The sequence below is a fragment of the Pinus tabuliformis genome, chromosome Q (assembly GCF_031772625.1).
Source record: "Pinus tabuliformis cultivar Carrire ecotype Pingquan chromosome Q, CPIR1, whole genome shotgun sequence".
Lineage (NCBI taxonomy): Eukaryota > Viridiplantae > Streptophyta > Pinopsida > Pinales > Pinaceae > Pinus > Pinus tabuliformis.
Window position 1 is genome coordinate 1,225,622,839 of NC_142296.1, and position 25,061 is coordinate 1,225,647,899.

A 25,061-nucleotide genomic window follows, 5' to 3' on the forward strand; every position below is an offset into this window, starting at 1 on the left:
CAATCGAAGAATCAAACAATACTTTCGAAAGAGTTAGACTCGCTTTACATGAGACGAGGTCCATACAGAGAGTTGGAGTTCTACTAGTGTGTCACCAATGTTGTAGCGGCTACAACCACCCTCCAAAATATTGCCTACACTTTGTTTTAGAGCCTCCCTCCTAAATATTAGCAGCTGATCTCACACTAACCCAGGTAATTGTGCTTTGATTGAGCCTCATCCTTTGTATCATGGCTTGTGTTTTCTTACTTGGTTTATTGTCTAACCCACAAGTCGATGCCTTCACTTGGTTTCACCCAATTCCGGGCTTGCCTTGGTGAATTACGCAATCTTGGAGGGCAACTAACATTGCTCTTGGGAATTGCAGAGTCCAAGATGACAGTGAGCCTTCAGCTCTAAAATTGCGCAAAGCTAGTCGATAGCCAACCTTCAGCTGGGAAACTGGGTAGAGCATGAGAGGCAACCTAGAGCCACTCAACCCATAAACTACGCAGAAGCTTCTTGCTCAGAAAATTACTTCCTATTATTGTGTAATCTCTTTGGGAAATGCATGGAAACTTTTCCAGAAAAAGAAAAAACAAAAAGTGAAAGAGAATCCCTAGAAAATATGGATCTATTTTTAGCAACCTGAAGAAGGCACTTGAGTTGTTTTGAAACTACTGCCAAGTGTCACTTTTTCCTTGATTTTTTGCCTTCACGTCATAAACCCCAAATTGACCAAATCTATTTAATCGACACTGCCAGAGTTCATTTTCACATTTGATCTTGGAGCTCTGGCATTCCCGAGGAGATGAAGGAACCTTCGGTGCAATCGTCGTCGCTTTTCCACGTAAGTCTTGTTGTTTTTTCGATTTCTTTTGTTTTCTTAGCTTGTGAGAGTGTTGTTTCACTCGTTTTGTTGAACGAAAGCTGGTGTTTTAACTTTTTTTTATCTTGTAGAAGTGTTGTTTTAATTTTTGTATTCCCTTTCCCAAGTGTCGCATGAATTACTCAGTTTTTTCACTAATGGTTGTTGTTGTGGTGACTCTCTCCACATGCTTCGTTTTCCTTCAGTTTGATTTATTCCTGCACTTGTTTCACTTGCATGCATCATCACTCAGTCATATGTGCACTCAACATCACAACATCCTTCAGATCTACTCGATTTCATACTCCCCTTGGGCAGATCTTGGCTTCCCTTGCCCGGATCGCATTTTCACCAGCGTGCACTGCACATTCTGGGAGCTCAAGGCCTTTGCCTTGGCTTCTGGAATTGTGGCGAGGCTGCTTAAGCTTTGGCTTATCGAATTGCACAAAGGCTAGCTAGGCCTGGCTCCAACTACGCAATGTGCAGTTCCAAGAGCCATCCCCAAGCCTTGGCCACTAATATTGCGCAATGCACAGTCTCTCTTGGCCTGTGCCCAGACTGAACTAGGCATTGCAAAGTTACAGTGAGCAAGACCTCCCTACTGACTACTGAGACTGTGCAATGTGTAGTTCCAATAGACAATCAATCACCTCTGTGAACCAAGATTACGCAATCCCTTCTAGCATTACCCCATTTTTTCTTGGTTTGGTCTTGAAGTTGCTTTTGGTTTTAAGCTAACATTTGCATGCCAGGAGTGTCCTCTGTGTCTCTAGGTATAAAGGTTCTTGAGCATCTCTCAAGAAATTATAGTTAACATGGCCTCCAAGAGAGCTGCATCAAAGGATTCCCAGGAAGCAATTGAGCAGGTGTTAGTTAAATTTCCGGTTTATGCAGACACTCAGTTGTTCATTGAGAAGGGCATGAAGTTGACATCGCAACAAATCAAGGATACTTTTGTAGAGGAATTATAGGAAGACTTAGAGGATTGGAAATTTTATATCGGTCAGGCTTATAAAAGGTTGCATGTAGGTACCCTGCCTTCCCATGTGCGAACATCATTCGTTGGATTGTCTCACAAATAGATCTAGTGACTATGACATTGAGCAATGCCAGCGGGATAAAGCTTGCCACCTTCAGGGCGGAGAACTATCAACAGATGTATAATTTACATCAAATGGTGAACCGCGTGGATACTCTCTTCTATGCCACCCATAGCTTTGTTTTCCTTCAGTTTGATTGATTCCTGCACTTGTTTCACTTGCATGCATCATCACTCAGTCATATTTGCACTCAGCATCACACCATCCTTTAGATTTACTCGATTGCATACTCCCCTTGGGTAGATCTTGGCTTCCCTTGCCTGGATCTCGTTTCACCAGCATGCACTGCACATTCTGGGAGCTCAAGGCCTTGGCCTTGGCTTCTGGAATTGTGCAGAGGCTACCTAGGCCTTGGCTTATCGAATTGAACAAAGGCTAGCTAGGCTTGGCTCCAACTACGCAATGTGCAGTTCCAGGAGCCATCCCCAAGCCTTGGCCACTGAGATTGCATAATGCATATCTCTCCTGGCCTGTGCACAGACTGAACTGCGCATTGCGAAGTTCCAGTCAGCAAGACCTCCCCACTGACTACTGAGACTGTGCAATGTACAGTTCCAATAGACAGTCAGTCACCTCTGTGAACCAGGATTACGCAATCCCTCCTAGCATTAACCCATTTTTTTCTTGGTCTAGTCTTGAAGTTACTTTTGGTTTTAAGCTAACATTTGCATGCCATGAGTGTCCTCTCTGTCTCTAGGTATAAAGGTTGTTGAACATCTCTCAAGAAATTATAGTTAACATGGCCTCCAAGAGAGTTGCATCAAAGGATACCCGAGAAGCAATTGATCAGGTGTTAGTTAACTTTCCAGTTTATGCAGACACTCAGTTGTTCATTGATAAGGGCATGAAGTTGACATCGCAACAAATCAAGGATACTTTTGTAGAGGAATTCGAGGAAGACTTAGAGGATTGGAAGTTTTATATCAATATTCATCGGTCAGGCTTATACAAGGTTGCATGCAGGTACCCCGCCTTCCCATGTGCGAACATCATTCGTTGGATTGTCTCACACATAGATCTAGTGACTATGAAATTGAGAAATGCCAGTGGGATAAAGCTTGCCACCTTCAGGGCGGAGAACTATCAACAGATGTATAATTTACGTCAAACGGTGAACCGCATGGATACTCTCTTCTATGCCACCCATAGCTTTGTGAACACTAGAGATATTGTCAAGCACTATGTGAAAGAGATGTCAAAGTCTAGGTAGACACCCAATCATGTTTACAAGACGAAGTCTCTCAGGAAGGCCTACCGGTTCTTGATAATCTTTGCATGTCGATTATACGGTCAAGTGAGACAAAGACCTTTCTTGAAGGTTGGGTAGTTGTGTTGGACCAGTTAGCGAGTGATGAAAAACCATTCAACTGGTCGGACTTGTTTGCTCTTCAGTTGAAAGTCCATGTGACTAACGCCCAGAATCCACCCAAGGATGAGCAAGCAAGATTCTACATGTTCGCATACTTACTAGATGAAATCTTTGCCCAACAACATTTTCTTGGCATGAGATGGACATGGATACCGAAAGAGACTTCCGTCAACATTTATTGCAAGTTGCTTTTCGACTACAACTACTGAGGATTTATGGCGAGGTTGACTGACCATTTCATCATATCATTGTACAAGCTAATCTTTGAGCATGATCCACCTTGCATGTCCCAAGAAGCAATGGAGGCGATACTCAACATTGCAAATTCGTATGCCTCACACGGTGGCACCTTCATCAAAGTGTTTGGCAGAGAGAAGCCTCCGCATGTTCTACCAAGGTATGCCATGGAGAATTTGGTCACGCAAGAGGTCTCATATCACCTCTCCACAGGGTTATCAACATGACTGCACATGAAGAAGAAGGCACCATGGCTCGCTCTTCCTTTGCATACTAGGTTGTACTAGATTAAGAGCTTGAAAGATGCAAATGCGGAAGCTAAGGAGATATTGAAGTTCAAGTTCGACACCAAGGACTTTAATCCATATGATCCCCATGACATTTGCAAGAACCACTGTCCGAAGGTATAATATCCATGGATCCATGAGACATTTCACTGGCACGAGGAGGACCCTTGGAGATACTGTTACAATGACTCCAAGCTCCACGAGCCATTAGTATAGCCACAACTTGGAAGGATGCTCTGCATGCAACAACATAAACAGATGCAATAAGCACTAAGCCAGTGCAGGACAAGGGTAAGAGGAAGATTTCTGAGAACCCAGAGACAAAGAAAAGCTACAAGATGGGAGCAGATCCTATCTTGGAGAAAGTAGCTTTGGCAGCAGAGGCAAAGAGGGATCAACGACTAAATAGAGCATAACGAAGGAAGAGATAAAAGAAAAGGCTACAAGAAGTAGGACTATAGTTGTAGGAAACATAGAAGAAGTTGAAGGAAGATTAAGAGATGAGAAGGAGAGAAAGGGAAGAGAAGAAAAAAGAGGAGGAAGAAGAAAGGCAAGGCGCGATGACAGAGAAAACAATGCCCATACAGGTTGAGGATCCAGAACAACCGACAACTGAAGAAGAAGGTGAACAAATGTAGCATCGAGAGATTGCTCAGCAGATTGAGAAATTGATTGAATTAATAGACATGGATTTGGGGTAGGGGCCACAGAATGAAGACACTTACCTCATGCTGAGAGTACCCGAGGTCACCTCTCAGTCTCCACCACCTCCAGTGTCAGAACCAGTCTCGTGCGAGCAAGGAGAGGTTTTTCTCCTTGATGATGATCCAGTGATGGATGTGTACAATCTATCATTTGACCAGTTGTAGAAGAAGATTGTACAAGCGCGGAGGAAGCACTTTACAGATGATCACGCATCACCTGCCTTCATGAAGGAGGGTGATAGTGCCATATGTCAGAAAGCATCCAATTTCCCTTGCCGATGCCACCTTGGCTTATGCGGGAGCCACGGTCTCAAATGTTAAGCCCCCGTTAGCTGAAAATGAACAAATGGCAAAGAACCTGCAGGCGGTGAGGCAAGAGGCATAACAATACAAAGAGCAGAGCACAATTTCCACGATGGTAGAAATGAGGAAAGACATACTTGCTGAAGTAGCAACACTTGAGAATACCATGCAGAAGCTTTATGACGGATTTTCCACCGTGCATAAACAAGTTGTTCGTGTGCATGGCCACACCAATAGAGAAAAGAGTTTGTTCGAGCTCTCAACAGCATACATGATGACATCACCCATGTGAAAAAGTGGACAATGCGGTACAAAGGGGCCTCACTTCACTTGACGAAGATGATGAAGCCACAGCCAGAGCTAGACAAAGCAAAGGTCAAAATTTTGATATAGAACTATGAGCAACTCGCCCCGTTTGTCACCAGCATAAAATCCTATATGCATGTTTGTACAAGGGTTTGGATGTCATGGTGTGTAGATTTTTACTTGTAGATTCAACAGATTATGTGATATGCTAAAACAAAAGGCAATAATCTACTCTACTCTTCAACGGAAACCAAAATTGATCAATAAAAAAAATAAGCAGAAAATGAAGAATTTTAATCGCACATAACACAATATTTCTCTAGGGAAAGCAACTGCTAAAAACCCTGACTATCTATATTGCATTAACTAGAATATCTGAGAGGGAAATACAATGCTTGTTCAACCCGAACAATTCCTGCACTAGTACAATCTATCTCTCTCCCTCACAAGCCAACTCAAGCCAACACTTAGCCAATTCTACTCCCTGTCAAGCCCCTACTTCCTTGTGAAATTCCTAAGAAAATTAGACAGTATTTAATTGGGAAACCCATTCTCCATAACTACGCAATACATCCATATGCCCTCAACTGATTGCATGCACCATATGTACAACTTAGAAAATTTTACAACTAATAGTACACTATCCTGAACTCTAATCTCAATTGGGTCTTCCTCTGAACTGACATGCATGAGTTATTTATGATTGAATCTTTAGTTAATTGGTGTGGCACTGAGGATGCACTGGTGCACTACCCCACTACTAGACCTCCTACTAGTTCCTCCATTGGTTAGAACTAGGTTAATTAACTATAACTTAGTTAGACTAGTTATCTAATTACAACTCAAAAGAACTCAACCTAGGCCCTTAAAATTTAGGGAACACTCTACATGAATCTAGATAGACTTCCAACTATTACAAGTTGCTATGAGAATATAATTTCAATTTAATTCATAATTTAATTCAAGGACAAATTAAATTGGAATTTCTTGTTGCTATTTTTAACACTCCCTCTCAAGAAGAAAGGGACTATCTGCTACCTCGATCTTGTCGTTGTGAAACTCGAATTTGAATCTTGACAAAGCCTTTGTCAAAATATTTGCTTCCTGCTCCTCTATGGGAATGTACTCCAACAACATAATTCTCCTCTGCGCACGATCTCGAGGATGATGGTACTGGATATCAATATGCTTGGGTTGATCATGAAAAATGGATTTCAGAGAGTTTGATACAACTCCGATTGTCACAGTAAATCATAGTTAGATCCGTTTGCTTACCAAACAAACCAACCAGAATCTTCCTCATCAGATAACCTCACGAGCTGTTTGACTAGCAACCATGTACTTTGCTTCTGTTGAACTGAGTGCAACTGATCTCTGTTTCATGCTATACCAAGAAATAACTGCTGATCCAATATTAAAGATCCCTCCTGATGTTCTCTTCCATTTGGATGGACTCCCTACCTAATTTGCATTGGTGAAGCCTTGAAGCTTCACTCCCTCTGTTTGTTTGTACCATAAACCATACTGAGTAGTGCCTCTGAGGTATCTCAACACATGTTTTGTTGCCTTCCAATACAATTTGGTCGACTTAACCATTGCTTGAATAAGGTGGTTAACTGCATTACACATGTCCAGTCTTGTGTTCACTAAATACATGAGTGAACCCACAAGTTGCCTGTAAATAGTAGCTTCCACTACTTCACCGAAAGTAGCATCCTCTTTTCACCAGTTACCTTCTAGAGGAGTCTCCATGGGTTTACTGCTCTCCATGTGGAACCTTTTGAGTATCTCGTTGGCATACTTGCCCTGAGAGACAAAGAGTTCCTCATCACCTTGCCATACTTCCATACCCCAAAAGTAGTGCATGAGCTCCAAGTCCTTCATTTCGAACTCTCTTGCAAGATCCTCTTTGCGAGACTTGATCAACTTATCATCACCTGTTAGAATCCAATCGCTGACATATAAAATAATAATCAACAATTTACCTTCAACCACATTATGGTAAAGGTTTGCATCTGCTTCAATTTTGGTGAATCCCAACCCGGTGAAATAACTATCAATCCTTGTGTACCAAGCACGGGGTGCTTGTTTCAACGCATACAATGCTCACTTGAGTCGGCACACATGCGACTCTTTGTTGATGGTCTCAAAACCTTTAGGGTGCTCAATATACACCTCTTCCTCAATCATTCTGTTGGGGAATGTTGTGTTTACATCCATCTGATGTATCTTCCAACCCATCTGCACTGACAGTGCCAAAATGGATCAGATTAATGAGTACCTTGCAATAGGATAACATTTCTCATCGTAATCAATCCCCTCCACCTGAGAAAGACCTTTGGCCACAAACCTAGCCTTGTGTTTCTCCACTCTACCATCCGCTGCTTACTTTACCTTGTAAAGCCATCTGGAACTCATCACTGACTTGTCTGTTGGTCTTCGGACCACATCCCAAACACTGTTCCTGACAATGGAGTCATACTCCTCAACCATGGCATCAACCCAAACTGGTTTCTGCACTGCTTCCTCAAAAGAGGATGGCCCAATCTCTACACATTCGATCATCAGAGCCATGTAGCTAGTGTACCTCTTCAGTGACCTCCTCTGTTCACGCTGTGATGTGGGTGATCCCACATTCTCTCTAGCATTATGAAATAACCTATCAGCCTCTTTGATGCACTTTCTCCCATCTCTGGAAGACTCTACAAGAGTGGGTGTCTCCACTTCCTCCTCCTCTGCATGTGACTACTCCACATCATCCTGATGATCCTCCTTAGGAGCTAAGAGCTTCTCAAGCACATGCAGTTGTAGCTCCCTCTCAAGGGAACATCTCATGGCCTTCTCTTCATCGAATTTTACATCCCTGTGAACCACTGTCACGTTGTTGGTCAATAGGTACACATGATAGTTGTGAGGTGTATCAGTCTACCCCACAAATATCCCCAAATCTGTTGTTGGCTCAAGCTTCTTCCATGCATCTTTGGTTACATGGAAGTAGACTGCTGAACCAAAAATCCCGAAGTGTCCCACATCTGGTTTCTTTCTTGAAAAAGCCTCTTTTGGTGTACTCATCCCAAGAATTCGATGAGGGTTTCTGTTCTGCAAATAAATAACTATGTTGCATGCCTCAAGCCATAAGTGTAGTGGTAGGCCCTGATCATGCAACATTGCCTGTTCCGCTCCCACACTACTCATGTTCTTCCTCTCAGCCACACCATTTTGCTGTGGGTTATGAGGTGCTATCAACTCTCATTGAATGCCTTTCTGATGCACAAATGTTTTTGAACTCATTCGACACATACTCTCCACCGTTATCACTGATGAGACTTCTTACTAGTATCTTTCTCGACTAGTGCTTTAAATTCAAAAAAAAATTCAAAATTTTGATCTTTCTTATGCATGAAGAAGATCCAGCACTTACGAGAAAAATAATCAACAAATATACCATAATACATGTGCTTGGCCGTCGATGCTGTCGAGAACGATCCACACACATCTGAGTGAACTGAATCTAGGATCGCCTGTGCTCGACTGTCTTTATGATGAAAGGAAGCCTTGGTGTACTTTCCCAATGTACACCCTTTGCATGTGTCTACTTACTCAAGTGTACCCTGGGAAGACCAGTAGAAATTTGCTGCATGATCTTCAAAGAACCATGGTGCAAGTGACCCAACCTCCTATGCCACAACTCACCGATGTCTCGACTCTTCACCTTCTCTGCTTTCATGCTCAAGACCATCACAATATTCTACCTCCAACTTGTAGAGATTCTTCACTCGAACCCCTATCCTCTTCACCTGTCCTGTGGCTATGTGAGGAAGGAACATCTTTCCCGTACTAAAGATCACATCATAGCCTCTATCCTCCAACATGGAAACAAATACCAAGTTCTTCTTCAAACCAGAAACATACATCACATCTCGCAAAGTGAAGGGAGAAATCAAATCCCTCTGAAAGGTAATTGTACCAATCCAGGTAGCACTATACCTCCCATCATCATCCATCTAGATATGCATCTGGAGATCCTTCTCCTTCAAGTTACTTAAGAGCTATTTGTTACCAGTCTTGTGGAAAGAAGCTCCACTATCCAGGTACCATACACTAGCCATCATCGATGACACCACAAAAACGATGAGGGTAAAGTCCAGTTTGAATTGTGAGGCAAGAGCCTCACCTTCTGTTCCTCCTAAGGGCTTCTTACCAACCTTCTTGAGCAGACACTTTGTGGAAAAATGTCCTAGCTCGTGACAATGAAAGCACTTGACTTTCGACATGTCCTTCTTCTTGCCGCCTTGACAAGAATTTGATTTGGAATGGGATGACTTCCCCTTCCCTTTCTTTGCCTTACCCTCTAAGGCACAATTCTCCTCATCATCAGTCTTTGATGAGGATTCGTCTCTGGTGTTCTGCCAAATCTCTTCCTGTACCAAATTGGACCACAACCGCTCCCAATCTGGTAGCTTCTCCCTCCCATTAACTGAGTCCTGGTAACTATGCCAACTCTCGGGAAGTCCTAAAAGATCTACACTCACCATATCGTCTTCGGCAACAGTAATATCAATACTTCCAAGCTCATCTCGACAATGGATGAACTTGGTCAAGTACTTCGGAATTGAGTCACCCTTCTCTATCTTGATCTCTCTGAGTTTGTCCTTCAGTGCTAACTTCCTATGGTCACTGCTATTTTGAAACAGGTCTGTCAATGGCTTCCACATTGCAGATGGAGTGTCCTTATCGTGGAGACTCGGGACAATGTGATCTCGAACTCCTTCCAGGATAATCCTTCTCGCTTTTTCCACACACTTTCTCCATTCAACCAGATCTTTAGCATCAGATGTTGGAGGCTTAGAAATGCCATGTTCTATGAATTCCTTAAGGCCATTATCCTCCAGCACTGCCTCCATCCTATCCTTCCAAGCTCTGTAATTCGAGTTGCCCTCCAAGGCATACTCAAGTCTCAAACTGTAGAAAACCATATTGTTGATTCTGAAATATGAACTGCAAATTTGATTTCACTTGCACAACAAACTCAAATTCTCCTCTTCTATACTGTCTTAAGCTCCGATACCATGTAGATTTTTACTTGTAGATTAAAAAACTTACGTGATATGCTAAAACACAAGATAAGAATATACTATACTCTTCATATGGAAACCAAAATTGATCGATAAAAACAATAAGCAAAAAATCAAGGATTTCAATCGCGCATAACACAATATTTCTCTGGGGAAAGCAACTGCTAAAAACCCCGACTATTTATATTGCATTAACCAGAAGTTCTGAGAAGAAAATACAATGCTTGTTCAACTTGAACAATTCCTGCACTAGTACAATCTATCTGTTTACTTCACAAGCTAGCTTAAGACAACACTTAGCCAATTCTGCTGCCTGTCAAGCCCCTACTTCCTTGCGCAATTCCTGAGTGAATTAGCCTGTATTTAATTGGGAAATCCACTCTCCATAACTGCGCAATCCATCCATAGGCCCTCAACTGATTGCATGCACCGTATGTACAACTCGAAAAATTATACAACTGATAGTACATTGCTCCTGAACTCTAATCTCAACTGGGTCTTCCTTTTAATTGACATGCATGGATTATTTATGAGTGAGTCTTTAGTTAACTGGTGTGACTCTGAGGATGCACTAGTGCACTACCCCACTACTAGACCTCTTACTAGTTCCTCCAACAACTAGAACTACTTTAACCATCTATAACTGAGTTAGACTGAGTTATCTAATTACAACTCAAAATAACTCAACCTGGGCCCCTAAAATTTAGGGATCACTCTACATGACTCTACATAGACTTCCAAGTCGAATTTGATAAGTCAATTAAGTCAATTTAACTTAATCAACTATTACAAGTTGTTATGAGAATAGAATTTCGATTTAATTCACAATTTAATTCAAGGACAAATTAAATTGGAATTTCTTGTTGCTATTTTTAACATGGTGAGAACGCATAGGATCCTGTCAATTGGTTCCCTCATCGAAGTTGAAAACTACAACTAAGTTTGGCTAGAGATCGACAAGTACATGGAGTAGTTAAGGCGAGAGGCCACCAAGGATGACTTGGAGCTAAGTGCACAAAACATGCAGAAGTACATTGGTGGTCCTGTTATGGTCAACACCATGCTGCATATGCTTCAGGATGAGTTGGACACAGGTTCCAAGACCATATACCTAGAAGCTATGGAGACAAGAGTTCGCTATCAGAAAGACACCGTCAAGCAGTTTGGGGACATCATCGCATAGTAATAAGCTTGGCATCAATTTGTGACCGAGAAGCATCAAGTGGAGGTTGCGAGTTGGTATTTCCCCAAACTCCAGAGTCATAGTGTTTTGTCTTGTTAGGCTGTCTCTAGCCTATTTTGTCTCACATGGGTACATGTGGAAAATGTAATATTATTTGTAAATATGTTGTAAGTGAAATTCCAAGTGTTATTAGCGAAATGTGAAAGGTCATGAGTTATTTGTAAAGAAGTTGAAGAGTCATGAGGGTAGTTAAAGAGTCACAAAAGGGAATGTCAAGGGTCACCCTACACTTTGTTATAAATAGAACCTCATAACTCATAGAAAAAACTTTTTGGAGCCAAGTTTTTGGCTAGGCTTAGGCTTAGAAAAGGCTTGGGAGTATTGTGACGAGCCTTATTTTCTCCACAATGTAGAGTGAGTATACTTCTTTGGAGGAGTAGGTGTTCCTGACTGTAATGTTCCACTATTGGGACTAGTGGCTGTTAATGGTGTATGTATGGATGAAACTTTCTCTTATAATAGTAATAACAAAGCCAACACGCTTTCATGCATATGTTGTTATTGTAGTTGGACTATTTTGGTTGCTTTAGCAATGTATGTTGTTTAACTTATGCATTTGTTTATGAACTACTTTGTATGCAATTGTATGAATATTGTTGAATGTGTGTTGTTGGATTAACCACCACTTTAATTTGTGAACTATTTCGCATTTTAGCTTGTGATGTCATTTTGCTCGTGTGTTCCTTTCAGGTTGTGTACTATTATAGGCTTATAAGGGGCACACTTCATTTTCCCCTCTATGTGTTAGAACCCTCATACATCTCACTTGACTCGTTGCAAGGTCACACACTTGCTTCAACCCAAAGTTATCATGCTTATCTCTATGCGCTACCGCAGTCAAGGCATTACACTACCACCCACTGCTGGGACTCCTCCTTCAAATGACCTGAGGTCTTGTTGGGATTCCTTACCGGGGAGATCCCCTTGAATGTTGGCGGATCCAACATCGTCAACAAATTGTAATATAACTTTTGATATCCTTACGTTAGATTATTTCCACACATATCTTTGATCATATCCTTGAATGGAAATAACGACCTAGGTTCATTAGAGTTGAGATTTTGGATCAAGTCCTAGTGGATTGGATTGTGAAGTCACTATTACCTTGAATTGCCAAGGATGTGGCTATGTCAGGGGTTGTAATTGAAGAGCATGTGACTCTACATGCTCAATATTTAGATTTTTAAATTTTCAATTTTGCATGTTATATGATATAATCCTACATGATCCTAGGCTATCAATGGACTCATCTAAACATACCTCAGGATCACATGCCAATAGCATCATTGGATCCACTTTCCATGCTTCTATTGGTCAATTAACATTTCCAACTTTCAATATGATATGGGATTGTAATATAGCTATTGATGTCTTTACATTAGAGTATTTCCACACATATCTTTGATCATATCCATGAATGGAAACAATAACCTAGGTTCATCAAAGTTGAGATTTTGGATCAAGTCCTAGTGGATTGGCTAGTGAAGTCACTATTACCTCCAATTGCCAAGGATGTGGCTATGTCAGGGGTTGTAATTGAAGATTAGGTGGCTCCGCATGCTCAATATTTAGATTTGTTTTATTTTCAATTTGGCATGTTATATGATTTAATCCTACATGATCCTAGGCTATCAATGGACTCATCCAAACCTACCTCACAACCACATGCCAATAGCATGGTTGGCTCCACTTTCCATGCTTCTATTAGTTAATTAACAAGTCAAATGGGTCAAATGACCATATTCTCTAAGGCACCTTCAACTGTGTTTGTATCACAAAATGCCACAATCCCTACTTAGACCTTCAACATTCCTTTTGTGTATTCCACAAATTTGAAGAATGATTAACAACTTGGATGAAAAAAGAAAAGCACAAAGAAGAATTCTAATCATAAGCAAGGGGTTGCCCCTAATCAAAATTTTGAGGTGAGAGGCATTAAATAGAAGAATAAACTAAAGTTTCCATGCATGATTTGCAATTGAGACCATATTACTTATTAATGTCCTCAAATGGAAGATATTAATTGATACTTATCCTAATAGGCAGTCCAACATCAACCTACCATACTGACAAATTATTTTCCTTGTAGCAACAACAAACCGTCCAACTCCATAAGGGGGAAACATAGGCCAATCCCTCACAAGGGGGGATTGTCATGAATGCCATTATATACATGTCTAACCAAGGAGTCAATAGTTAGATTAGAGCTTGTAATTAAAAGATTTCTAAGAGTGGCCCCACTAATAGGGATCTATCTTCATCTCAGTGTGGTGTTCCTTTGCGGATAGTTCTTAACTTCTTTGCCCATCCAAGTGTGTTTTATGAAGATTTATGCATAACTTGAATGTTCGAGATACTCACAATTACACTATTGTTGAGGATATAACTCAAGCACCATGTGTTATGTCTACCCTTGAGGTCTTTCAAAACCATTCAATGTACCATAAAGCATTGTTGACTACAATTGGTGCATTTGATCTCACAGATATATGTTTAATTACATTTGGCATTGACCAAAGTTACCCTAGGCTCCTCCACCTAACAACTCTCCAGATACAAGTATCTTCGTAGGGGACAATGATCTTTAACTGTGTTGTTAATGAAGGAGCCTCCACTTGCAGTATGTTTTTGTCATATTGGAGAGCTTTAGGTTCTCTAGAGATTGTCTAATCGAACACCATGTTGAAAGTGTTTTACCACTATATTTTTGAGTGCCATGCAATCATTGCCCCCTTTCTTGTTGGGTTAGGTGGAAGTACTATTTCAATTGAAGTAGTTGATATCCCTCTGACTATAATATTTTGTTAGGGCATAGTTGGTTTTATGTGATGACCACCATTGTGTTCTCGGTCTTTGGATCCCTTTGCTTTCTTCATGAAGGAAAAATGGTTAGTATTGATCAATTAGCCTATAATATGCCAAATTCTAGAAGTATCATTGGTATGGGCATTCCATTCAATAGTGGTTCCATGAGTGCTTGCAATAGTATGATGCAAGCATGTTTAAATACTCAATGTTGATGGGTACATTCCCCATACCTCTACCATTCATTGCTTTCAACTCTTTCACCCCTCCATATCTATGTCTCCCTATCTCTCTCTCTTCCCCTTCTTTCCCTATCTCTATCCTCTCCTTTTCTCTCTCTTCCCTCGTCTCCTCTCTCCCTCATTTCGTGTTCATCTCTTCCTTCTCACTCCCCCTCTCTCCACCTCTATCTCTCAATGTCTTTGTTCTCCCCCCTCTCTTTCCCCCTCCAAATCCATCTATCTCTCCCTCCCTCTCTCCCTTTCTCTCCCCCCTCCTCTCTCTCTTCCTTCCTCTCTCTCTCTCTCTCTCTCTCCCTTCCTCTCTCTTTCTCTCTCTCCCACCTCTGCTTCTCCCCCCCCCCTCCATCTCACTCTCTCCATGTCTCTTAAATCCTATCCCATTGTACTGTATTTAAGAAAGTATCTAAATTAAAAAAAAAATACTTGCTTGTAAAACATTAAACCTATATTTTGGATCAATCATGTAAAAAAATAGAATAATAAAAAACTTAAAAGATCATGCACTATCTTTTCTCTATCATTGTTAGTCACTTTGCTTTCTTTCTTTGCTTGAATGCTTAGTTAAGATGCATCTATCCTAGTTCTTTATAATATTATTTATATATATAAAGTTCACATATGTATATATAAAAGTATTATAATATTTAATTTTATTAAAACCTTGATTTAATATCTATGGGAATATTTTTAGTAGTCGTGAGGATAGAGATATCTAGGGTTTAGATATACTCAAAAGTAATTATAATCTTTTTGCTTTTAGATTTAATTAAAAAATATTATAAAATTAAAATATTTATAAAATATTTTGATTGTGAAATAAGTTACTATTTTTGGGCATTTGGTATTGATAAGCCATGGTATTGGCCCATGGTATTGTAACATAATAATTAAAAGCTTAGATCCATAACATATAATCAAAAGCCTAGATGACCCATGGCATTGATAAATCATTGTATTGGCCCATGGTATTATGATTTTCTTTTATTTAAAAAAACACTTCTTAATTTTATTGATAAAAACAAAATTAAAACATAACATATTAAATTTTATTATTTTTATTACTTGGCTCAAACAGAAGGACTAAAGAGAACATGGAAGATTGTATTGTTTTTTTAAGTTATTGTTGTTATTATTAGTTATAATATAGCCTGCAAATGTTGACATACAATCTTTCTTACATTACATCTAACACATACACATACAGCCTATATGGGTTGTAGAGCACCTCTTAGAGCAAAAATGTCATAAAATTAAATTAAAATAAAATATTTATAAAATGTTTTGATCGTGAAATAAGTTATGGTTTTTGGGCATGTGATATTGATAATCCATAGCACTGCCCAATGATATTCTAACAAAATAATTAAAAACTTAGATCTATAAAATATAAACAAAAGCTTAAATTCATAACATATAATAAAAACTTAGATAACCCATAATATTAATAAATTATTAATTTTCTTTTATCTTAAAAAAAATGTTTTGAAAATTTTAACACATGAGCGTGAGTATCGAGAGGTAAGTTATACTAAATAAATTAAAATCAAATAATAAAAAGTTCCCTTCTATACTTAAAATCTTCCGTATCAAAATCTCAACCACTAGGTTACATCTCAACCAAATCCTGAAAACTTTGTCTACCAAGATCTCAACCACGACACGTGATCGACAATTCACATTTTCTCTTATAACTTAGAAATGAATTTCGAATGTTCAATCCGGATTCATAATTTATTTGTAAAAATAGAAAGGGCAGCTATGGCGACATTTTCTTCTGAATATGGATTCATCGGTAGACTCTGTTTAGTTTCCATTTGTTACAGACGTTGGTCTCTGGTGATGATACTTGTGGCGACTCGAACTCTTGCCATTGTCGACATTCGCAAACATAAGGAGGTCTCCACTTCATCAGCAGTTCAAGCAGGCACATACCAGGCAAGTCAGTCTGGAACTCATGACCATCCATTGCTATATTTCGAGGTTACAAAACCCATTAAGCTTCCGAAGGAAAAGCCCTGCTCTGTGCAAGTCTTACAGCGCGATTTTGGGTTCACATATGGTGAGCCTCCAGTGTTAGTAGAGTTTAGCTCACCCCCAAAATGTCAGAAGAATTGGAGGAAAGTGGTGATGGAATGGAAGGCAACGTGTAGGGGGAGGCAGTTTGATCGAATTGCAGGCGTGTGGTTGAGTGGAGTGGAGATCCTTCGAACGTGCACAGCAGAGCCGACTCCCAGAGGAATTGAATGGATTGTTCTCAAGGATATTACTAGGTATTCTTCATTGTTACATAAGCCCCAAACCCTTGAAATTCAACTTAATAACGTAGTTAATACGATTTATACTGGGGTTTATCATGTGAATATAACATTTCATTTTTATGGGGGTAATGACAAAGAAGGGTTTGATAACCCAGGGTTTGCAGATGTCATTCTGCCTATTTCGTTGCCTAGTTCTCAGATTGGGGGAGCCTGGTTTCAAATAAATTCGTCTGATGTGCATTCAAAGTCGTTGCAAATACCACCTAATGCTTACAAGGCAGTTTTGGAGATTTTTGTTTCTTTCCATTCTAGTGATGAGTCCTGGTACTCCAATCCCCCCAATGAGTATATTGAGTCAAACAATTTGAGTAGCACACCTGGTAATGGGCCTTTTAGAGAGGTAATGGTTTTCGTCGATGGGATCCTTGTAGGTGCTGTGTGGCCTTTTCCTGTCGTTTACACAGGAGGGATGAATCCACTGTTCTGGCGCCCTGTTACTGGTATTGGGTCATTTGATCTGCCCAGCTATGATATTGAGGTTACACCCTTTTTGGGTAAACTGTTGGATGGAAAAGAACACACATTCGGTTTTGGCGTGACCAATGCTCTGGATGTCTGGTTTGTAGATGGAAATTTGCACCTGTGGCTTGATGAGAAATCTAGCAGTCCAATCACAGGGCGATTGATTGAGCATAAGGAACCCATTTTGGAGTTGTCTGCTGTGTCAAACTTCAAAGGGTTGGAGGGATCCTTTCACACATCTGCAAATAGGAAGATCTCTTCCTCTGGCTGGGTAGAATCCTCTCATGGAATGCTCATTACTCATACTTTGCAAGAGTTCAAGTTTGATAATTTAATCACTTTTAAAAGAAATGCAAATGCAGATGTACAGATTGTGCATCAAGCAATAACAACCAACAGGAAGGTTATTGCGGAGACTGCCAAAGGAATAATATTATCTTCTAAGACTGATACCTTTTTCCCCTTGTATATGGATGTTGCTAATGTGGACAAAGGAAATGGTACATATATGGAGATGGCAAATTTCACAAATGCATTTAATAAATATGTATCCATTGATGTCCCCACTGGTAGCTTTTTCAGCTCTGTGAATAATACTCAAGATGCAGAGGGCTATATGGTTGTCAAAAACAATTTAGTTCAGAGTGGGCTGGGAAGCACCCAAGAGTTGTATAATTATCAAAGTACTGAAGGTTGCTATTCCAGGACAGTGAGTGTAAGTAACTATACTTTTCTCTCAGACTCTGAAGACAACCTTTGTGTCAACAGAGACTAATCTGTAAGAGATGGTTGCTTACTTCCAATGTCAAGGCAAACCATGCTAACCAGGTTATTTCTCTTCATCTTCTATTATTTCATTCATATGCAAATGGTAATTTATCACATTTTATGAACCGCTCATAGTTTCTTTTGCAACATTAAGTTACATTTCATCCCTCATAATATATATTAACATTATTTCATTTATGTGAGAACTCCAAAGGATAAACATTGTGAAACATTGACTGGACTCTTTAAGTTGAATTATAGCTAGTCTGGTTACAGCTAGTCTCGTGGACGTTAACTTTTTATTCATTTATTTATTTAAATTTGAATGATATCTCTAAAATTAGTTAGATAATACTAAAATAATACAGAAATTTTAAATTCCACTTATCTAAAATTACCTTTATTTAATCCTTTTGTCTCTAAAATTAGTTAGATAATACTAAAATAGTACAGAAATTTTAAATTCCAATTACCTAAAATTACCTTTACCAGCAGGATAAAGAAGGTACATAAATACAAAAGTACAGAAGGTATTTATGAAGAGGGTACATAAATACAAACCCATGGTAAGTTCAACCTGTACAGAAGACAGGTTTGTCATTTTTATATCAAAACATAAGAATGTACTTAACATTTAGCAATTTAGGGTTTCTGGGATTTGGAAGTCCGATTAATTTTAATTTGCATTTACTGTGGCATTGATGAATTTCATCTGTTTTTATTTTTCAAATATTTTTGAGTATTCAATATTTACTTTTATTGATACAAAGGTAGATAAAATAATATGGTTTTTTTTTTAATTGAAATAAATATTAGTGTAGATTTATTTGAATTTGGATTTATCAAGTGTGAAGGGGATTGAATTTTTGGAAATGTAATTTTTTTTCCTATTGTAAAATTTGAAAAAAAAAATTTGCATTTAAGAGATTTAACCCCTTATGACTTAATAAATCTAGCTTAATATGGATCGATTTTGATTTTTTTATATATCTATTTGTATGCGTGTATATTAGAATTTTTTTTTTTTTTTTTTTATATAATCTATTCATTATCGATATTAAAATATTTTACTGAACATAAGCATTGAATTATTTTACAGGTACATATTGTCACATTAAAATGTTTTGTATATCTCTCTTTTTATATATTTAATATTTCTTTCTCTATTTATCTATATAGTTAATATTAAAGTATATATATATATATATATAAAATCCATCTTAAATTTCTTTTTAAACATTTACTTTGCACTTCTTATTAAAAAATTACTGAAATACACATCCCTGTGAATAATAAGTTATTATTATTATTATTATTTTATTTAATTCAAGTTAACATAAAATTATTTTATATAAAATAGGTATTGAATTTATTTATTTATTTGTTATTAACATTATTTATATGAAATTGATATTGAAATATATCTTTGTATATTTCAATATTTTGTTAAAGGCTTGTATTAAAATATTAAAAAAAATAGAAAACTTACATGGCTTAATGAAATATACCATGATAGTAACAAAAACTGCAAATTCTTCAACTAAAGGAGTTAGAAATTTTGGTAACCATCTCAGTATTCCAGATTCCTCATTAACTCTTAGATAGAATCTTCATCATTACATAAAGTAATTTTAGTAAGGAATAGTGAGTTACATAATCATTAACAGCCACTGTTGTAGCATATTAATATAAATTTTCTAAGATAATCTTGCATCATTTTCATAATTCCTTTAATGAGATTAGTTAATCAGATATTTGATATTATAAATATCACATCATGCAAGGAGTTATCATAATCAAACTGACACAATAAGTAATCACATCATTGAACACCGATATACCCTAGAAACTCCGTAGGGTGAAAACCAATAAACATTTAATTTTATTATTAGATGCTCGTGAGGGTGTTCACCCCTCACTCAATGGCTCATAAAAGAGTCAATCCCTTAACCACTGTCATAAAATTCTACAAGGAAATATTATTTCAATACAACATATCTAGCTAAAAACTATTACAATCATCGTGATATTATTTACCCACAAATCTTCAATTTTTATATCTTTGCAGCCTAGTGGTCCCATTAGTGGACTATCTTGTAGCTCACGCTCGTTTGCATAGACCATTAGTTCTTTAACTGCCACAATGTTAACCATAATCTATCCTTACACAAGTCACCATCCTTTCCTACCATTGTTGTCGTCAGCAAACATGATATCATGATTACATAGAGTATTATGAACCAATAATTAATTTTTAATAGTGATTCTTCAACATCTATTCATGTGCATACATGAAACGTAAGTAAAATATCACAACATGCTTCTTCTAACAATACTACTCATGCATTAATTATAAGCAAAACTATGTCAAAATAAATACCACATTACTATGATCCTTCTTGCACAAGCACATGTTCTTCTTTAAAGGAAAACCATTGTAACCATCCATTTTCATTTAAAGGATATTGGCAACTTAACTTTGTTTTCCATGCATGTAATTAGATAAAAACTTATTCAAAGAAAGTTAGTGTTGGCACGTAAATGACAATAGGGAAGAGACCCTGGATTCAGGCACAAGGGGCCAACAAGGCTCCATTGTAGTTTATGACAACGCTGACATTTTCACCTCACCCGGAGGGGCAAGGAGTCTTACTCGAGGTGTGTCACGACCGAAGTTAGATGGGGCTGAAGAGGGTATTAGGGAATTTGCAAATAACAAACATCAATAGCTCATAACACTCAACCCTCTGTAATATCCAAGCATGTTATTCTACTCATATCATCACAAGAAACTACCCGACTAATGATCATTCATTTAAAATTTTAAATAACCCACAAGAAACACAACAATACAATATGGATCCCAAACTGCTTCTTTCATTAACTGAAATATAAGAGAGTACATAACAGATTACAAAAGGCTCGAAGCCTGTTCATCAAATACACAAAGAGCACAACTATAAAGAATGGTCATAGCCAGAGCAGAGGACAATCCTCGCCTTTTTGCAAATGAGCAGACTCTTTGGATCCTGTCCTCGCTCGTCTGCTTCATCACCAACCACTTCCTCATGCTATCTTCTGCCTTTTATCTTTTGCTCTGCATTCCCTATGCCAATTCTACTCCACTGACTCTGCCCTTGGTTGCCTTCTATCTTCCCTTGCTCGGTTGCTCTTGCTCTCTTCTGCCACCTTGCCGCAACTACTCGTTCACTCTTAGTTCCTGCCCCTTTCCTTGGATGTCAGCTTCATAACCCTAACTATTGTCCCCGCCACCTGTTCTTGGCCTTCCTTCCCACAAAAACCCAAAATTCAAAACCAAGGCCCCAACAGGTTGTAGGAAAGGTATAGACGTAAGTTCCTAAGATAGAACACCAAAGGATACCACTCACAAACAGATCACATATCAATACACCAGTACTCTTGACGTGGTTAAAACCCTCAAAGAGGGAAACAATCCACGGTCTGAGCCAACGTGACCACTTTAGGCAATTTATTAATAAAAGAATGAAAATTTACATAAGCTTCTCTCATGAACGGTCACCCTACAAATGACCCTCCATGCTCTTTAAATAGAGATCATGGACCAATCGGGTGTTAAGCCATGGATCAAGTGTCGGTAATACCGAGGAGAGAATGAACCGTCAGATCACTTCATGTCTAGAACATATCGTGACCGTCAGATTGTAAGTTACAAAAGTACATAGTAAAGAAACACACTTTACCTAACTCTATACTAGACCAAATTATACTTAACTATTTCCGATGTGTCGGAATATCCTAGCATCCCCCCTTAAGAACAACTTGGGATATGATTGAAGGACGTACAAATATGACACAATAGGAGAAGGAAGGATGCATTAGAGCCTATCCCCCCTTAGTGACAACTTCCTGAACTCCAACCATAAAGCGAAGTTTAGTAAACTTTGCCTCTGTGAGGGCCTTTGTAAAGATGTCTGCAACTTGATCATCGGTTGAACAATATTTCACTTCAAGAACATGGTCATGAATGAGCTTTCTGATGAAGTGCATGTGTAGTTCAATGTGTTTTCTGCGTTGATGTTGGACTGCATCTTTGCATAGTTGAATGGCACTTTGATTATCACACCAAAGTGTAGTCGGATGCTGCTGCTGAAAGCCAAACTTTGACAGGATTTGACGAAGCCACATGGCTTCCTTACTAGCTTCTATGGTGCCACGATACTCTGCTTCTGCTGAAGAAAGAGAAATGGCACTTTGTTTCTTGCAAGCCCATGTAATAGGTCCAGAACCAAGAGTGAAGACATAACTTGCAATAGACTTCCTATCATCAGGGTTACCAACCCAATCAGAATCAATGAAACCAACCAATAAAGGAGATGCTTCTACATTATAATGAATCCCAAATTGAACTGTACCTCGAACATAACGAAATGTTCTTTTAGCCGCTTTCCAATGACTTTCATGTGGGTTTTGCATAAACCGAGCAATAAGGCCAACAACAAAGGAAAGGTCAGGACGGGTATCAGTCAGATTTAAAAGTTTTCCTACAATCTGACGGTATAAGGTAGCATCAACTTCAGGGGAAGTACAAGTGACTGAAAGTTTGGCTCCAGATTGAAAGGGAGAAGGGGCTGGCTTACAGTCTTCCATGTTAAAGTGGCATAGAAGATCACATGCATACTTGAACTGGGAAAGTGAAATACCTTCCTTGGATTGCAAGACTTGAAGACCAAGAAAATAATGCAAGTGTTCTAAGTGTGTCATTTCAAACTACTTTTTAAGGCTGGACTTCACATGGTTTATAAGGTTGGGATCACTACCAATAAGCATAAGATCATCAACATAAAGGACAAGAATGATAAGAGACTTACCCACTTTCTTGGTGTAGACAGTATTGTTAGAATGACACCTAGAAAAACCAGTATCTGAAAGAAAGATATCCATTTTGGCACACCAAGCCTAAGGGGCATGCTTGAGACCATAAATGGATTTTTTGAGTCGACATACAAGGCTTGAGTCTGTTTGTATAAAGCCATGAAGTTGTTCCATATAGATTTCTTCATGCAAGTCCCCGTGCAAAAAGTCAGATTTAACATCCATATGATGGACTTCCCATTTGAAAGAGGCAACAAGGGAAAGAACAAGACAGATAGAGTTCATTTTGGCAACAAGGGAGAAGGTTTCAGTATAGTCAATGCCTTCAACTTGTGAAAAACCCTTAGCAACAAGACGAGCTTTATGTTTATCAACTTTTCCATCTAGTCCATATTTCGTGAATCTGTAAACCCATTTGCATCTAACAAGTTTTTGTCCCTTTGAAAGAGGAACAAGATCCCATGTATCATTTGCCAATAATGAATGATATTATTTATTCATAGTTGCGTCCTAATCTGGATGGCCTGAAGCTTCTGCAAAGGTGTCAGGATCACAATTTGCTGAAGCTTGAGGCAGTAAAGAAGAGGCTCTATCGAACTAAGAACGTGTATGTCACTGTTCTGCAGGATCACCTGCAAGAGCACCCGCTGCATCCCAAGTAGCACGGACCCATTTTGGAAGCTGAGGAGCTAAAGGAGGATCCTGAGAAGGTGGGGGAGGATTGTCATCCTTGCTGTCATCATCTGAAGAAGAAATATTTTCAGAAGTAGAAGGGATAGAGAGAGGTGGCACATCTGCTGAACTAGGCTCGTAGGCCGATATATTTTCAACAAACATTACATCTCTTCTAATGATAACATTTTTGGACTGAAGTGGAATAAGTCTATATCCTTTGACATCTTCAGAATATCCAACAAAAATAAAATTTTCACTCTTAGGTTCTAAAGCGTTATGTTTCTCATCTAGAATATGGGCCCATGCTTCACTTCCAAAAACATGAAAGTTACTTACATATGGTTCAATTGAGCTCCATGCTTCTTCTGGAGTGATATTCTTTAAAACCTTAGTAGGAGTGCGATTTACTATGTAATTTGCACAATTAATTGCTTCTGCCCAAAAATTAAGACTAAGTCCTTTAGATTGAAGCATACAATTAGCCATTCCCTTTAAGGTGTGGTTATTCCTTTTAGCTACACCATTTTGTTGTGAATTATATGGAGCAATATTTTGCATTTGAATTCCATGCTCAGTGCAAAAGTTGATGAATTTGTTGTTAACATATTCTCCGCCATTATCAGATCTTAGCTTAAGAATGTGATGTCCAGATTGTTTCTCAACAAAGGCCTTAAAGGCCAAGAATATGTTAAATACTTTACTCTTGAGTTTCAAGAAGTATACCCACATGCGTCTAGAGAAATCATCAATGAAAGTTAAGAAATACTTGTAGCCAGAGAATGAAACCACTGGAAGTGGACCACATAAATCACTATGCAAAAGTTGTAAAGGGGTTGAGGCATGCCAAGAGGCACGTTTTTCAAAACTATCTCGATGATGTTTTTCGAGTACACATCCGAAACAAACACCATCTTTGCAAGATATAATAGGAAGACCTGTCACCATATTTTTTTTACATAGATTTTGAAGGGAGTGATAGTTTAAGTGACCAAATCGCTCATGCCAAAGTTTGCTCACTTCATCATTATTAGCAACAAATACCGAGGGAAGAGTTAATGACCCAAAGTTGTTAAAATTATACAACCTTGTAGAATCATCAGCAATGCCAATAGATAATATCTATTTAGGATCTCTTAGGTCCTTAATTACAACATTGTGAGGTGAAAATTCAATAGTTTTACCTTCACCTGAATGAGTTATCTGATATACAGATAAAAGGTTGCAGGATAAGGTTGGAACACATAATACATCATTAAATTGACCATTGTCTAGATGAACAGTTCTAGTCCCTACAACACTAAGAGATCTATCATCACCAACATATATATTTTTGGTGTTATAATCATTTCAAGAAGAAAACATGGCTTTGCTTTTGGCCATGTGATAAGAAACTCCAGAATCAATGAGCTACTCATGAGAATGAGAAAAAGAAGATACATTTAGTGCATAACTAGACCGAGATGTTT

At 38.6% G+C, this 25,061-nt stretch overlaps 1 pseudogene; it reads left to right on the top strand.

The window, feature by feature from the left end:
• The first annotated feature begins 16,121 nt into the window (after positions 1-16,121).
• LOC149224206 (peptide-N4-(N-acetyl-beta-glucosaminyl)asparagine amidase A pseudogene) lies at positions 16,122-18,193 on the top strand (annotated as a pseudogene).
• Positions 18,194-25,061: the final 6,868 nt, after the last annotated feature.